The sequence below is a fragment of the Oncorhynchus kisutch genome, linkage group LG15, assembly GCF_002021735.2.
Source record: "Oncorhynchus kisutch isolate 150728-3 linkage group LG15, Okis_V2, whole genome shotgun sequence".
NCBI classification, from domain to species: Eukaryota; Metazoa; Chordata; class Actinopteri; order Salmoniformes; family Salmonidae; genus Oncorhynchus; species Oncorhynchus kisutch.
This window is the reverse complement of record NC_034188.2, coordinates 71,678,101-71,694,832: the sequence shown is the minus strand read 5'-3', so window position 1 is coordinate 71,694,832 and position 16,732 is coordinate 71,678,101. Positions and strand designations below refer to the sequence as shown.

Here is a 16,732-nt window from a genome sequence, read left to right as displayed (position 1 = left end):
AAGTATGTTTGATTACCAAGGCCACTACTGTAGCTAAACAGTAGCTAAATGTCCTAACTACATTATAGGTATCACAAAAGGGAGGAATTAAGTCAGTCACACATATTGCTGACCTAAAAAAGGAGAATATAGGATATCTGAAGGAAAGGGTAGGCCTATGTGTTTTTTTTGTTTGTCTCATAATGAAGTGCAGTACATTTATGTCATTATGTCTTCAGACATTCATCAAATATACATGCTTTCCACTGAAGCGCAAGAGTGTAAATTCTGATCGTGAGTCTCTGATCGTAGGCTACCCTTTCTCATGCGCTCACTGCTGTATTTCTCCCATTTCTCCGCTAGGAAGCTGTGTTGTTCTTTGTTTCTGGGACAACACGATGCAGGCTCTGTGCCTCCGACTGACAGACATTTTTTCTCTCCATTGCTCTGGTTTACTACTATTATCAACCAACATAAGGATAGTTTTGTGGACAGTTCTCTGTTGCAATAATTCGGACTATCAAAACACGGGCACTGAAGGGAGTCACCCACAATCTGTTTTTGCCAATAAAAAAAAAACATTCACAGGAGAAATCACCGTCGTAGTTCCCCTTCGGAAACCATTTGTCTGCTTTTCAATTAGTAAGTAACATTAGCTACATTTGTTGTTTTCCAGCTAGCTAGCAAGTTATGCTATCAGGAATAACCACATTAGCTAACGCCAGCTAGATGCCAATTTGTTTTACTTGCTAAGTGATTTAAAAAACAGCCAACGAAGGAACGTTTTTAAGTGTTCTCAGTTTACGAAGATTATGAATATCTAAAGGACACTGGGTAAGGTGAACCTTGATGGATTTTCCATGTTTTCATTGTAGAATTGGGAGTCAGCGAGGCCCTAAGAACAGAAGCGTCCCAGGATTGCACCATGGCACATTTGTCACAGATAGAACAAGGGTTAGTTATAAACATATTTTGTTGTGTCCGGAGTAGTTAACGTTACCCGTAGTTATCTAGCTAGTGAACAGAGATGTGCTTGCTTGTCTTAACTAAATGCTATCGTATTTGCATCATACTATTTATATGCACTACAGTATTTCAGCTAGCCAAATTATTGCAATGCCTAAATCTCCAGTTTCCATTCCTTTCTCACAATCCACTTCATTAAGCTAACGTTAGTTTGCATTCACTGATTTAGCTGACTAACGTTAGCTGTCCTCATGAGCAGTAAATGTTAGAGAATGTTTTAATATCATAAACTCAAATCCTAAACAATCATATAAAGGTAACACTTGGGTAAAGGAGTGATACAAGGTATTATGAAAGTATTTGCTTTTAATTAAGCTTATAACATCCCATCATGCTTATGGTCAAGTATAACAATGCCCAGATTACCATTTTTGGGGGGCTATCATGTCTAGAAGAAGAGATCTCAGTGACTTTGAAAGAGGGGTCTCAAAGGAGCATAGGGGGTTTAAAGTGTGTGTCAGTCACCTGATCTCAACCCAATTGAACACTTATTTAGATTATGGAGCTGTGTCTGAGAGCGTTTTCCACCACTAACAACAAAATACCAAATTATGGAATTTCTTGTGGAAGAAGGGTGTTGCAGCCCTCCAATAGAGTTCCAGACATTTGTAGAATCAATGCCAAGTCGCATTGAAGTTGTTCTGGCGGCTCGTGGTGGCCCAACACCCAATCAAGACACTACACCATTTGACATATTTTGGCAGTTACCTGCAGTTGACAGGAATTTGTTCATAAAGCCATCTAGCAGCATGTGCCTGATTTTAGTCAGCAACACAAACCAAGAAAGCTGCTAGAGCAATGTTGTGATGTGATGGTTCACCGTTTAATAACGCCACACTGTAAAGATGTATTTACCATCAATAAGATGCAGTGACTTAAATGATCTCACATAGTATATTATGAAAGTTCACATGTGCCAACAAAGCTTTCACAATAAAATGGCAAGTAAGGCAAGTTTATCGATAATTATGGAATTATAGTGCCTTTTTATCATGAATGTGCTCAAAATATGTTCTGGCTGTCATTCCTACGCTCTGCCAGCTAAACAGTGCAAAATTATTGATGGTGTTCATAAGATGTCCAAGCATGTCTTTGTCAAGAATGATGACATTCTCATGTAACACAGACTGCTCTGATATGTCCAAAACATTTTGGCTGCTTTAATGCCACTCTGTCATAAGTCTAAACTGAGAATCCATAAATATTCCTCTTTTCGTGCTCTTGGATTTATAGGTTTCAAAATATTCCGGGTCAGGAGTTTGTTCACACTTTGGTTGACTCTTTCCCATAGAACAGCTTCAGACGACAGCCCATGAATTGGCCGGTGAGGCTGAACAGAACTCACAACCATGTTTCCAGATGAGTGTCAGATGTGCTTATCGTTCAATAGAAATGTTTTGGACCGCTGCCTATGGCTTGAGAGATCACAGAGATGGTATTCTGAAGGTTTGCACTTCAGTTGGCCTCACTCTCTCCATCCTACTCTCATGATGTCCCAGAGCGTGCCAAAGTGAACTGATTGTTGTGGTTAAAATGCTCCCCGATCTTTTGAAAACGTGCACATTATCAATACTGTGAAGTCAATCATGTGGATGGATCAACAATTTCAAATTAGTATATGTTTGGTAATGGGCCTACTTTAAGTATTACCTGTGCAGCAGCGTTAATGTTAGTTGTCAATTGCAAAAAAAAGATGAAAAGCTGATTCAACTGTTGCTGGCCAAAATGACCGGCAGAAAAACATCCATTGAAAAATAATGCTGTTTATTCATGGATGGAAATACCAGTCGATGTACAGTGCATTTGGAAAGTATTCAGACCCCTTGACCTTTTCCACATTTTGTTACAGCCTTATTCTAAAATATTGATTGAATTGTTTTTTGTTCCCCATCATCAATCTACACACAAAGCATACTTTTTTTTCCAACAAATGAATAATAAAAAAACAGAAATAATACATTTACATAAGTATTCAGACCCTTTAATCAGTACTTTGTTGAAGCACCTTTGGCAGCGATTACAGCCTTGAGTCTTCTTGGGTATGACGCTACAGGCTTGGCACACCTGTATTTGGGGAGTGTCTTCCATTCTTCTCTGCAGATCCTCTCAAGCTCTGTCAGGTTGACTGGGGAGTGAAGCTGGGGAGCGAAGCACAGATATTTTCAGGTCTCTCCAGAAATGTTAGATCGGGTCAAGTCCGGGGTCTGACTTGGCTACTCAAGGACTTTCAGAGACTTGTCCCGAAGGCGCTCCTTGGCTATATTTATCCTACCATTTCTACTGTTCTGCGTGCCAGTTATGATTTTCATGTAACGTTTTTTTTTCTCAAAATTGTCAAGTGGTTAATCAAAAAATCTGTAAGCAGTAAATGACTAATACATGCATTAACAGAAATGTACAGTGGGGCAAAAAAGTATTTAGTCAGCCACCAATTGTGCAAGTTCTCCCACTTAAAAAGATGAGAGAGGCCTGTAATTTTCATCATAGGTACATTTAAACTATGACAGACAAAATGAGAAAAAGAAATCCAGAAAATCACATTGTAGGATTTTGAATGAATTTATTTGCAAATTATGGTGGAAAATACTTTCAACTCCCTCCAAAGATCTTCTATGGGGTTGAGATCTGGAGACTGGCTAGGCCACTCCAGGACCTTGAAATGCTTCTTACGAAGCCACTCCTTCGTTGCCCGGGCGGTGTGTTTGGGATCACAGTCATGCTGAAAGACCCAGCCACGTTTCATCTTCAATGCCCTTGCTGATGGAAGGAGGTTTTCACTCAAAATCTCACGATACATGGCCCCATTCATTCTTTCCTTTACACGGATCAGTCGTCCTGGTCCCTTTGCAGAAAAACAGCCCCAAAGCATGATGTTTCCACCCCCATGCTTCACAGTAGGTATGGTGTTCTTTGGATGCAACTCAGCATTCTTTGTCCTCCAAACATGACGAGTTGAGTTTTTACCAAAAAGTAATATTTTGGTTTCATCTGACCATTTGACATTCTCCCACTCTTCTTCTGGATCATCCAAATGCTCTCTAGCAAACTTCAGACGGGCCTGGACATGTACTGGCTTAACTTCTTGGATATAGGGGGCACTCTTTTAATTTATGGATAAAAAAACGTGCCGTTTTAAGCGCAATATTTTGTCACGAAAATATGCTCGACTATGCATATAATTGGCAGCTTTGGAAAGAAAACACTCTAAGGTTTCCAAAACTGCAAAGATATTATCTGTGAGTGCCACAGAACTCATGCTACAGGCGAAACCAAGATGAAACTTCAACCAGGAAATGGGCAGAATTTTTGAAGCTCTGTTTTCCATTGTCTCCTTATATGGCTGTGAATGCGCCGGGAATGAGCCTGCCCTTTCTATCGTTTCTCCAAGGTGTCTGCAGCATTGTGACTTATTTGTAGGCATATCATTGGAAGATTGGCCATAAGAGACTACATTTACCAGGGGTCCGCCCGGTGTCCTTTGTCTAAATTGGTGCGTAATCTACAAGCTGCACGCAGTCATCCAGTGATTGAGAGGAGAGAGGAGGCTTTCAACGAATGATATATCATGAAGAGATATGTGAAAAACACCTTGAGAATTGATTCTAAACATCCTTTACCATGTTTCAGTCGATATTATGGAGTTAATTTGGAAAAAAGTTCGGCGTTTTGAAGACTGAATTTTCGTTTTTTTTTGGTAGCCAAACGTGACGCACCAAACGAAGCAATTTCTCCTAAACAAATAATCTTTCAGGAAAAACTGAGCATTTGCTATCTAACTGAGAGTCTCCTCATTGAAAACATCTGAAGTTCTTCAAAGGTAATGATTTTATTTGAATGATTTTCTGTTTTTTGTGAAAATGTTGCCTGCTAATGCTAACGCTAAATGCTATGCTAGCAGCGCTAGCTGTTACACAAATGCTTGTTTTGCTATGGTTGAGAAGCATATTTTGAAAATCTAAGATGACAGTGTTGTTAACAGAAGGCTAAGCTTGAGAGCTAGCATATTAATTTCATTTCATTTGCGATTTTCATGAATAGTTAACGTTGCGTTATGGTAATGAGCTTGAGGCTGTATTCACGATCCCGGATGGCTCGAAGCAAGAAGTTAAGCAGGGGGACACGTCTGGCACTGCAGGATTTGAGTCCCTGGCGGCGTAGTGTGTTACTGATGGTAGGCTTTGTTACTTTGGTCCCAGCTCTCTGCAGGTCATTCACTAGGTCCCCCCGTGTGGTTCTGGGATTTTTGCTCACCTTTCTTGTGATCATTTTGACCCCACGGGGTGAGATCTTGCGTGGAGCCCCAGATCGAGGGAGATTATCAGTGGTCTTGTATGTCTTCCATTTCCTAATAATTGCTCCCACAGTTGATTTCTTCAAACCAAGCTGCTTACCTATTGCAGATTCAGTCTTCCCAGCCTGGTGCAGGTCTACAATTTTGTTTCTGGTGTCCTTTGACAGCTCTTTGGTCTTGGCCATAGTGGAGTTTGGAGTGTGACTGTTTGAGGTTGTGGACAGGTGTCTTTTATACTGATAACAAGTTCAAACAGGTGCCATTAATACAGGTAACGAGTGGAGGACAGAGGAGCCTCTTAAAGAGGAATTTACAAGTCTGTGAGAGCCAGAAATCTTGCTTGTTTGTAGGTGACCAAATACTTATTTTCCACCATAATTTGCAAATAAATTAATTAAAAATCCTACAATGTGATTTTCTGGATTTTTTTCCTTCTCATTTTGTCTGTTATAGTTGAAGTGTACCTATGATGAAAATTACAGGCCTCTCATCTTTTTAAGTGGGAGAACTTGCGCAATTGGTGGCTGACTAAATACTTTTTTGCCCCACTGTATGTAACCAAATGACGAAGATTAACGGTACATTTACTACTGATGACATATAATTGGGAAGTGCAAAAAAAAAAATCAAAGAGCGAACAATTCACACAGAGAAACAATGAATGCGCATGAATTGGCGGGAGACAGTTGAGCCTGATTTTCATCTCTGTCACGTATGGAACCGATATCCGTTTATTGGCTGCTTCATTACATGAGTTGCATGTTCTGTTAAGATGCATTACCAGAATCTAAAAGTGATTTCTGTAATTCTGAGTAGAGTGGGTGGATGCTCTAATTGGTTATGCACCCAATGCATTTGGGTCTGGTAAATTTCTCAAATGGCCTGTAAATAAAAACCTTCCCGGTCACGTAGTCTGGCGCCACATTTTACTAACGGATACCCTGCTGCCTAGTAGCACTGTTATTACATTGCTATATAGTACTTTAGTAATTACACCGTTATTACATTGCTATATAGTACTTTAGTAATTACACCGTTATTACATTGCTATATAGTACTTTAGTAATTACACCGTTATTACATTGCTATATAGTGCTTTAGTATTACATTGTTATTACATTGCTATATAGTACTTTAGTAATTACACCGTTATTACATTGCTATATAGTGCTTTAGTGTTACATTGTTATTACATTGCTATATAGTGCTTTAGCAATTACACTGTTATTACATTACTATATAGTACTTTAGTAATTACACCGTTATTACATTGCTATATAGTACTTTAGTATTACATTGTTATTACATTGCTATATAGTACTTTAGTAATTACATTGTTATTTCATTGCTATATAGTACTTTAGTATTACATTGTTATTACATTGCTATATAGTACTTTAGTATTACATTGTTATTACATTGCTATATAGTACTTTAGTAATTACATTGTTATTTCATTGCTATATAGTACTTTAGTATTACATTGTTATTACATTGCTATATAGTACTTTAGTAATTACATTGTTATTTCATTGCTATATAGTACTTTAGTAATTACACCGTTATTACATTGCTATATAGTACTTTAGTAATTACACCGTTATTAAATTGCTATATAGTACTTTAGTAATTGCACTGTTATTGCATACTAATGAAGTTGAGTGGTTTGTGTCAGTTATTTAAATGTTTATTTCTATCTCCATTGAAACTCCCATAACCTCTGGATCTCTGTCTCCCACAAGGCCAATGGTCTGTTCATCCATGGGATGATCAGAGTTAAATACTGATGGAGGAGGAGGCATGTTAAAAAACCTGACCCCATCTTCTTGTTTCGTCTGCTTGTTCCAGACAGCTGCTACCACTCCCTTCCCCCTTCAGTGTCCCCAGTTTGCAAATGGCTCCTGAGTCCTGACCCTCTGTTTGGCCCTCCCTGGGGATGCTGGGAAAGGCAGGCAGACGGGCCCTTCTCCCTTGTTGTCCCCCTCCTATGTCACCCCACGGTAATCGTCAGTGGTCATGTGATGCCACATGGGAACGTTCTCCTCTATCCCAGAGTTCTGTGTGCATAAGGGGATGAAAGGGTTGGGCGGGGACCCATTGGCGAGTATGGTCGGTCTATGGGCTGTTTTCACTACCTGCTGTAGCCCTACATCGATTTAATCTCTCTGCTTTATCATGAAATCTTTCAGTAAGTCTTAGTAGCCATGGTATTATAGCATGCAACTTTTGACTGTGGAAAGTTTTGTTCCATCACTTTCTTCTGTGTTTAAAACAACTTAATATAAAGGTGCTTTCTGCTTTGACAGTAAAAAATAAACAAGCCATTTCATTAAAGGGTATCTCAAGCGCACTCTTCCCTGGGTTGTGTTGGGTGAAATTAGATCCATGAATCATCTCAGTGAGTTGTTCAACTCCTTCCCTGGGGTAGTAGGAGGTAAAAACTGACAGATGGCCCAGAAAGGGCCTGCTATTACCATTATTGCCATTAGTTTTATAACGTGTGTTCAGATGCAGCAGGCACACACATCTAAGGCTTCCAAGAAGACAGGAAGAGGAGGACGACAAATGGGAGAGGGAGGGTTGGTTGAAATTTCCAATAACACTTTTACTGACACCGATGTGCCCTCCTCACTCACTCACTCACTCAGTCAAGCACTCTCTAACATTAAAAATCATTCACTCACTCTCTTCCTCCTCTGTTCCCAGAACCAGGTCATTGAACAGGAGGATTATGGGTTGTCACTGTCACGGTAGTCACTAGGCTTTGGTTCAGTGCCCCGTTGTCTCTGATTTGTCTGTCCCACTCCCATCATGCTTATGGGTCACAAATGATTACTGTAATTGGTTCAGGGAGGCAGGCAGCGCTTTTTCTTCTTTTCCTATGTTTTTATTTTTTACCTCTGACCTGGAAGTTGAAAGAATTCAGCAATCCTACGCTGCTGTTCAAAAAATGTTATTGGTTGTGTACATGTATTTTGCAGGTGCAGTGAAATCCTTATGTTTCTAGCTCCAACAGTGCAGTATACACTGAGTGTACAAAACCTTAGGAACACCTTCCTAATATTGAGATGCATCCCCCTTTGCCTTCAGAACAGCTTCAATTGGTCAGGGCATGGACCATACAAGGTGTTAAAAAGCGTTCCACATGGATGCTGGCCCATGTTGACTCCATTGCTTCCAACAGTTGTGTGAAGTTGGCTGGATGTCCTTTGGGTGGTGGACCAATCTTGATACACGGGACACTGTTGAGCATGAAAATTTATATTTTGCAACAGGGCTATACATTTGGGCGAGTTTTTTTTCTCGCCTGAGTAGCCTTGTTTCACTGCCAAAAGTAAAATTAAACCATCTAGTATTCAGCGAAACAACAACACAATGTCAAATACTGGTAGCCTCGTCAAATAATTAACATCCAATCACATTACTCGTTACTCTCTCACAGGAAACCTTCACTCTTGCGCAGATATTTAGAATCTAAACATGACAATTTGAAAAATAAGCTACAGGAGTTTTTTGAGCGAGAATAAAGACGACTTTCGAGTAGTAAGACGTATAAAAGCATCAGATACCTTTAATAAGAAGGGGTTAGAAGCATCTTATATGGTGAGCTACTGAGTGGCTAGGACAGGCAACCCCATACTATTGTGGAGGATTTAATTCTTCCTGCTGCCGTGGATATGGCTGGGGCAATGCTGGGGGAAAAGGCCCAAAAAACTATACAGACAATGTCTTCATCAAACAACACTGTTTCACGACGCATCAGTGACATGGCAGGAGATGTTTTGAAACATTTACTGCTTTGCATACAAGCCAGTGAATTATATGCGTTACAGCTGGATGAGTCAACAGATGTGGCAGGCCTGGCACAGCTCCTGGTATATGTCCATTATGTTTATGGGGGGTCAATTAAGGAAGACATCCTCTTCTGCAAACCACTGGAAACCAGGACAACATGAGAGGATATTTTTTTAAGTACTGGGCAGCTTTGTGGCATCAAATGGACTTTGGTGGTCAAGATGTGTTGGTATCTGTACTAATGGCGCAAAAGCCATGACAGGGAGACATAGTGGAGTGGTGACGTGCGGGCAAGCAGTTGCTCCCGATTGCACTTGGGTACATCCACCGAGAGGCTCTTGCTGCCAAGGGAATGGTTAACTTTGTTAATAAACTCTTGTGTATTTTCTGCACAATGCAATGATATGGGTAGCGACCATGTAACGCTTTTACAACATACAGAAGTGCGCTGGTCATCAAGGGGCAAAGTATTGACACATTTTTTTGAATTGAGAGACGAGCTTAAAGTTTTCTTTACTGACCATCATTTTCACCTGTCTGACCGCTTGCATGTTGAGTTTCTCACACAACTGGCCTATCTGGGTGATGTTTTTTCTTGCCTGAATGATCTGAATCTAGGATTACAGGGACTCTCCGCATTATAGTCAATGTGCAGGACAAAATTGAGGCTATGATTAAGAAGTTGGAGCTCTTTTCTGTCTGCATTAACAAGTACAACACACAGGTCTTTCCATCATTGTATGATTTTTTTGTGTGCAAATGAATTCAAACTTACGGACAATGTCAATTGTGATATAGCGAAGCACCCGAGTGAGCTGGGTGCGCAATAACGCAAGTACTTTCCCAAAACGGACGACACAAACAACTGGATTCGTTATTCATTTCATGCCCTGCCTCCAGTCCACTTACCAATATCTGAACAAGAGAGCCTCATCAAAATTACAACAAGCTGTTCTGTGAAAATTGAGTTGAATCAGAAGCCACTGCCAGATTTCTGGATTGGGCTGCACTCAAGAGTTTCTTGCCTTGGAAAATCGTGCTGTTAAGACACTGATGCCCTTTTCAACCACATACCTATGTGAAAGTGGATTCTCGACCCTCACTGGCATGAAAACTAAATACAGTCACAGACTGTATGTGGAAAATGATTTAAGACTGAGACTTTCTCCAATACAACCCAACATTGCAGAGTTACAGTGGGGAGAACAAGTATTTAATACACTGCCGATTTCGCAGGTTTTCCTACTTACAAAGCATGTAGAGGTCTGTAATTTTTATCATAGGTACACTTCAACTGTGAGAGATGGAATCTAAAACAAAAATCCAGAAAATCACATTGTATGATTTTGAAGTAATTAATTTGCATTTTATTGCATGGCATAAGTATTTGATCACCTACCAACCAGTAAGAATTCCGTCTCTCACAGACCTCACCGTTTTTCTTTAAGAAGCCTTCCTGTTCTCCACGCATTACCTGTATTAACTGCACATGTTTGAACTCATTACCTGAATAAAAGACACCTGTCCACACACTCAATCAAACAGACTCCAACCTCTCCACAATGACCAAGACCAGAGAGCTGTGTAAGGACATCAGGGATAAAATTGTAGACCTGCACAAGGCTGGGATGGGCTACAGGACAATAGGCAAGCAGCTTGGTGAGAAGGGAACAGCTGTTGGCGCAATTATTAGAAAATGGAAGACGTTCAAGATGACGGTCAATCACCCTCGGTCTGGGGCTCCATGCAGGATCTCACCTCGTGGGGCATCAATGATCATGAGGAAGGTGAGGGATCAGCCCAGAACTACACGGCAGAACCTGGTCAATGACCTGAAGAGAGCTGGGACCACAGTCTCAAAGAAAACCATTAGTAACACACTACGCCGTCATGGATTAAAATCCTGCAGTGCACGCAAGGTCCCCCTGCTCAAGCCAGCGCATGTCCAGGCCCATCTGACGTTTGCCAATGACCATCTGAATGATCCAGAGGAGGAATGGAAGAGTGTCGTGTGGTCTGATGAGACAAAAATAGAGCTTTTTGGTCTAAACTCCACTCGCTGTGTTTGGAGGAAGAAGAAGGATGAGCACAACCCCAAGAACACCATCCCAACCGTGAAGCATGGCGGTGGAAACATCATTCTTTGGGGATGCTTTTCTGCAAAGGGGAGAGGACGACTGCACTGTTTTGAGGGGAGGATGGATGGGGCCATGTATCGCAAGATCTTGGCCAACAACCTCCTTCCCTCAGTAAGAGCATTGAAGATGGGTCATGGCTGGGTCTTCCAGCATGACAACGACACGAAACACACATCCAGGGCAACGAAGGAGTGGCTCCGTAAGAAGCATCTCAAGGTCCTGGAGTGGCCTAGCCAGTCTCCAGACCTGAACCCAATAGAAAATCTTTGGAGGGAGCTGAAAGTCCGTATTGCCCAGCGACAGCCCCGAAACCTGAAGCATCTGGAGAAGGTCTGTATGGAGGAGTGGGCCAAAATTTCTGCTGCAGTGTGTGCAAACCTGGTCAAGAACTACAGGAAACGTATGATCTCTGTAATAGCAAACAAAGGTTTCTGTACCAAATGTTAAGTTTTGCTTTTCTGATGTATCAAATACTTATGTCATGCAATAAAATGCAAATTCATTACTTAAAAATCATACAATGTGATTCTCTGGATTTTTGTTTTAGATTCCGTCTCACAGTTGAAGTGTACTTATGATAAAAATGACAGACCTCTACAAGTAGGAAAACCCGCAAAATCGGCAGTGTATCAAATACTTGTTCTCCCCACTGTATGTGCATCCTTTCAAGCACACCCTTCTCATTAACCTGAGTTATTCACAATTTTTTATTCACAAATAAGGTTTTATATGTAAGATGGCTAAGTAAAGAGCAAAATTATTGTATTATATTATTATTTGTGCCCTTGTCCTATAAGAGCTCTTTGTCACTTTCCACAAGCTGGGTTGTGACAAAACCTCACACTCATTCTTATGTTTAATAAATGTATCATATAGTGTGTGTGGCAGGCTTACAATGATGGCAAAAAACATTTGAGAGTGCGCTGACCCTGGTGCTAGAGGGGGTACGCAGCTGGAGGTTGAATGTTTGAAGGGGTACGGGACTATAAAAAGTTTGGGAACCACTGATCTACACTGATTGAAGTGGATTTAGCAAGTGACTTCAATAATGGATTCACCTGGATTCACAGGGTCAGTCTGTCATGGAAAGAACAGGTGTTACTAATGTTTTGTACACTCAGTGTCAAATCAAATTTTATTTGTCACATGCGCCGAATACAACAGGTGTAGACTTTACAGTGAAATGCTAACTTACAAGCCCTTTAACCAACAATGCAGTTTAAGAAATATGGTAAAATGTTATTTACTAAATAAACAAAAGTAAAAAAATTATAAAAATAATCAAAGTAACACAAGAAAATTACATAACAATAACAAGAAAATATACAGGTGTGTGCGTGGATACAGGTTAGTCTAGGTAATTTGTAAAGTGACTATGCATAGATAATAAATAGCGAATAGCAGCAGTGTAAAAACAATGGGGGGGGGTGTTAATTTAAATAGTCCGGGTGGCCATTTGATAAATTGTTCAGCAGTCTTATAGCTTGGAGGTAGAAGCTGTTAAGAAGCCTTTTGGTCTATATGGTTCCTGGATGTCAGAGAGCTTGGCCCCAGTGATGTACTGGGTCATATGCACTACTCTCTGACGCGCCTTACGGTCAAATGCCGAGCAGTTGCCATACCAGGCAGTGATGCAACTGATCAGGATACTCTCGATGGTACAGCTGTAGAACCTTTTGAGGATCTGGGGACCCATGTCAAATCTTTTCAGTCTCCTGGAAAAGGTGTTGTCGTGCCCTCTTCACAACTGTCTTGGTGCGTTTGGACCATGATAGTTTGTTGGTGATGTGGACACCAAGGAACTTGAAACTCTCGACCCGCTCCACTTCAGCCTCGTCAATGTTAATGCGGGCCTGTTCGGCACTTCTTCTTTTCCAGTAGTCCACAATCAGCTCCTTTGTCTTGCTCACATTGAGGGAGAGGTTGTTGTCCTGGCACCACACCGCCAGGTCTCTGACCTCCTCCTTATAGGCTGTCTCATCGTTGTCGTTGATCAGGCCTACCACTGTTGTGCCGTCAGCAAACTTAATGATGGTGTTGGAGTCGTGTTTGGCCACACAGTTGTGGGTGAATAGGGAGTACAGGAGGGGGACTAAGCATGCACCCCTGAGGGGCCCCAGTGTTGAGGATCAGCGTGGCAGGTGTTGTTGCCAACACTTATCACCTGGGGGTGGCCTGTCAGGAAGTCCAGGATCCAGTTGGAGAGGGAGGCGTTTAGTCCCAGGATCCTTTAGATGATTTTTGTGGGAACTATGATGTTGAATGCTGAGCTGTAGTCAATGAACAGCATTCTCACATAGGTGTTCCTTTTGTCCAGGTGGGAAAGAGCAGAGTGGAGTGCGATTGAGATTGCGTCGTCTGTGGATTTGTTGGGGTGGTATGCAAATTGGAGTAGGTCTAGGGTTTCCGGCATGATGGTGTTGATTTGAGCCATGACCAGCCTTTCATGGCTACTAACCTGAGTGCTACAGGGCGGTAATCATTTAGGCAGGTTACAGGGACTATGGTGGTCGGTTTGAAACATGTAGGTATTACAGACTCGGTCAGGGAGAGGTTGAAAATGACAGTGAAGTTGTTTTAAAAAAAAAAATCCAATGTTTTTACTGACATGTGTCTCGAAGCGAGCATAAAAGGCATTTAGATTCGTCGGGTAGGCTCGCGTCACTGGACAGCTTGCGGCTTGGTTTCCTTTTGTAGTATGTAATATTTTTCAAGCCCTGACACATCCCACGAGCGCTAGAGTAGTAGTAGGATTCAATCTTAGTCCTGTATTGATGCTTTGCTTGTTTGATGGTTTGTCTGAGGGCTTAGCAGGATTTCTTATAAGCATCCGGATTAGTGTCCCACTCCTTGAAAGCAGCAGCTCTAGCCTTTAGCTCAGTGCGGATGTTGCCTGTAATCCATGGCTTCTGGTTGGGATATGTACGTACGTGTGGGGACAACGTTGTCGATGCACTTACTGATGAAGCCAATGACTGAGGTGGTATACTCCTCAATGCCATTGGATGAATCCCGGAACATATTCCAGTGTGTGCTAGCAAAACAGTCCTGTAGCGTAGCATCCGCATCATCTGACCACTTCCGTATTGAGCAAGTCACTGGTACTTCCTGCTTTAGTTTTTGCTTGTAAGCAGGAATCAGGAGGATAGAATTATGGTCAGATTTGCCAAATGGAGGGAGAGGGAAAGCTTTGTATGTCTCTGTGTGTGGAGTAAAGGTGGTCTAGAGTTTTTTTCCCCACTGGTTGCACATGTGACATGCTGGTAGAAATGAGGTAAAACGGATTTAAGTTTGCCTGCATTAAAGTCCCCGACCACTAGGAGTGCCGCTTCTGGATGAGCATTTTCTTGTTTGCTTATGCCCTTACACAGCTATTTGAGTGCGGTCTTTGTGTCAGCATCGGTTTGTGGTGGTAAATAGACGGCTACGAATAATATAGATGAGAACCCTCTTGGTAGATAGTGTGGTCTATAGCTTAGGTATTCTACCATGCTTATCGGGAAGGACACTCAACAAGCACAGCACTTACTTACACAAATGACTGATGATTGGCTGAGATAAATTGATGATAAAAGGATTGTGGGGGCTGTCTTGTTAGACTTCGGTGCAGCTTTTGACATTATTGATCATAGTCTGCTGCTGGAAAAATGTATGTGTTATGGATTTACACCCCCAGCTATAATGTGGATAAAGAGTTACTTGTCTAACAGAACACAGAGGGTGTTCTTTAATGGACGTCTTTCAAATATTATCCAGTTAGAATCAGGAATTCCCCAGGGTAGCTGTTTAGGCCCCTTACTTTTTTACATTTTTACTAACGACATGCCACTGACTTTGAGTAAAGCCAGAGTTTCTATGTATGCGGATGACTCAACACTATACACGTCAGCTACTACAGCGACTGAAATGACTGCAACACTCAATAAAGAGCTGCGGTTAGTTTGAGTGGGTGGCAAGGAATAAGTTAGCCCTAAATATTTCTAAAACTAAAAGCATTGTATTTGTAATTAAACACTCACTAAACCCTAAACCTCACCTTAATATTGTAATAAATAATGTGGAAATTGAGCAAGCTGAGATGACTAAACTGCTTGGAGTAACACTAGATTGTAAACTGTTATGGTCCAAAAATATTGACGCAGTAGTAGCTAAGATGGGGAGAAGTCTGTCTATAATAAAGTGATGCTCTGCCTTCTTAACAACACTATCAACAAGGCAGGTCCTGCAGGCCCTAGTTTTGTCGCACCTTGACTACTGTTCAGTCATGTGGTCAGGTGCCACATAAAAGGACATAGGACAATTGCAATTGGCTCAGAACAGGGCAGCACGACTAGCCCTTGGATGTACACAGAGAGCTAATAATAATAATATTCATGTCAATCTCTTCTGGCTGAAAGTGGAGGAGAGATTGACTTCATCACTCCTTTTATTTATGAGAGGTATTGACATGTTGAATGCACCGAGCTGTCTGTTTAAACTACTGGCACATAGCTCTGACACCCATGCATACTCCACAAGACATGCCACAAGAGGTCTCTTCACAGTCCCCGAGTCCAGAACAGACTATGGGAGGCACACAGTACGACACAGAACCATGACTACTTGGAACTCCAATTAGTAACTGACGCAAGTAGTAAAATTAGATTTAAAAAAAACTCCTTATGGAACAGCTGGGACTGTGAAGCAACACAAACATGTCACGCCTTGGTCTTAGTATTTTGTGTTTTCTTTCTTTATTTGGTCAGGCCAGGGTGTGACATGGGTTTATTTTGTGGTGTGTTTTTGTATTGGGGTTTTAGTAGGTATTGGGATTGTGGCTGAGTAGGGTTGTCTAGGAAAGTCTATGGCTGCCTGAGGCGGTTCTCAATCAGAGTCAGGTGATTATCGTTGTCTCTGATTGGGAACCATATTTAGGTAGCCCGGGTTTCACTGTGTGTTTGTGGGTGATTGTTCCTGTCTCTGTGTTAGTTGTCACCAGATAGGCTGTATAGGTTTTCACGTTCCGTTTCTTGTTTTTGTATTGTTCGTGTTTTTTCGTTTATTAAAGATGTATCGAATTAACCACGCTGCATTTTGGTCCGACTCTCTTTCGACGGAAAAAAACCGTAACAAAACATTGGCACAGACGCACGCACACACACACACACACACTAACATGCACAATAAATACACATGATTTAATAATGTAGATAGTGTGTTGTGAAATCTGTGAATGTATTGTAATGTTTTAAAATTGTATGAACTGCCTTAATTTTGTTGGACCTCAGGAAGAGTAGCTGCTGCTTTGGCAGCAGCTAATGGGGTGTCACGACTTCCGCTGAAGTGGGTCCTCTCCTTGTTTGGGTGGCGCTTGGCGTCGCCGGTCTTCTAGTCATCGTCAATCCACTTTTCATTTTACATTTGTTTTGTCTTGTTTTTCCACACACCTGGTTTCAATTCCCTCATTTTCGTGTTGTGTATTTAACCCTCTGTTCCCCCCATGTCTTTGTGTGGGATTGTTTAT

At 41.4% G+C, this 16,732-nt stretch overlaps 1 protein-coding gene across 3 annotated transcripts in view; it reads left to right on the top strand.

The window, feature by feature from the left end:
• Positions 1 to 304: 304 nt before the first annotated feature.
• LOC109905824 (CUE domain-containing protein 1) overlaps positions 305 to 16,732 on the top strand; it is a 53,810-nt gene continuing 37,382 nt past the window's right edge. The window contains exons 1-2 of one of the 3 annotated variants that reach the window (XM_020503447.2): positions 305 to 621; positions 855 to 933. The gene's annotated coding sequence lies outside the window, so the exon portion shown is untranslated. Of the gene's footprint in view, positions 622 to 657; positions 814 to 854; positions 934 to 16,732 lie in introns of those variants that run through there. The other 2 variants (XM_020503450.2, XM_020503451.2) reach the window with 2 other exon arrangements.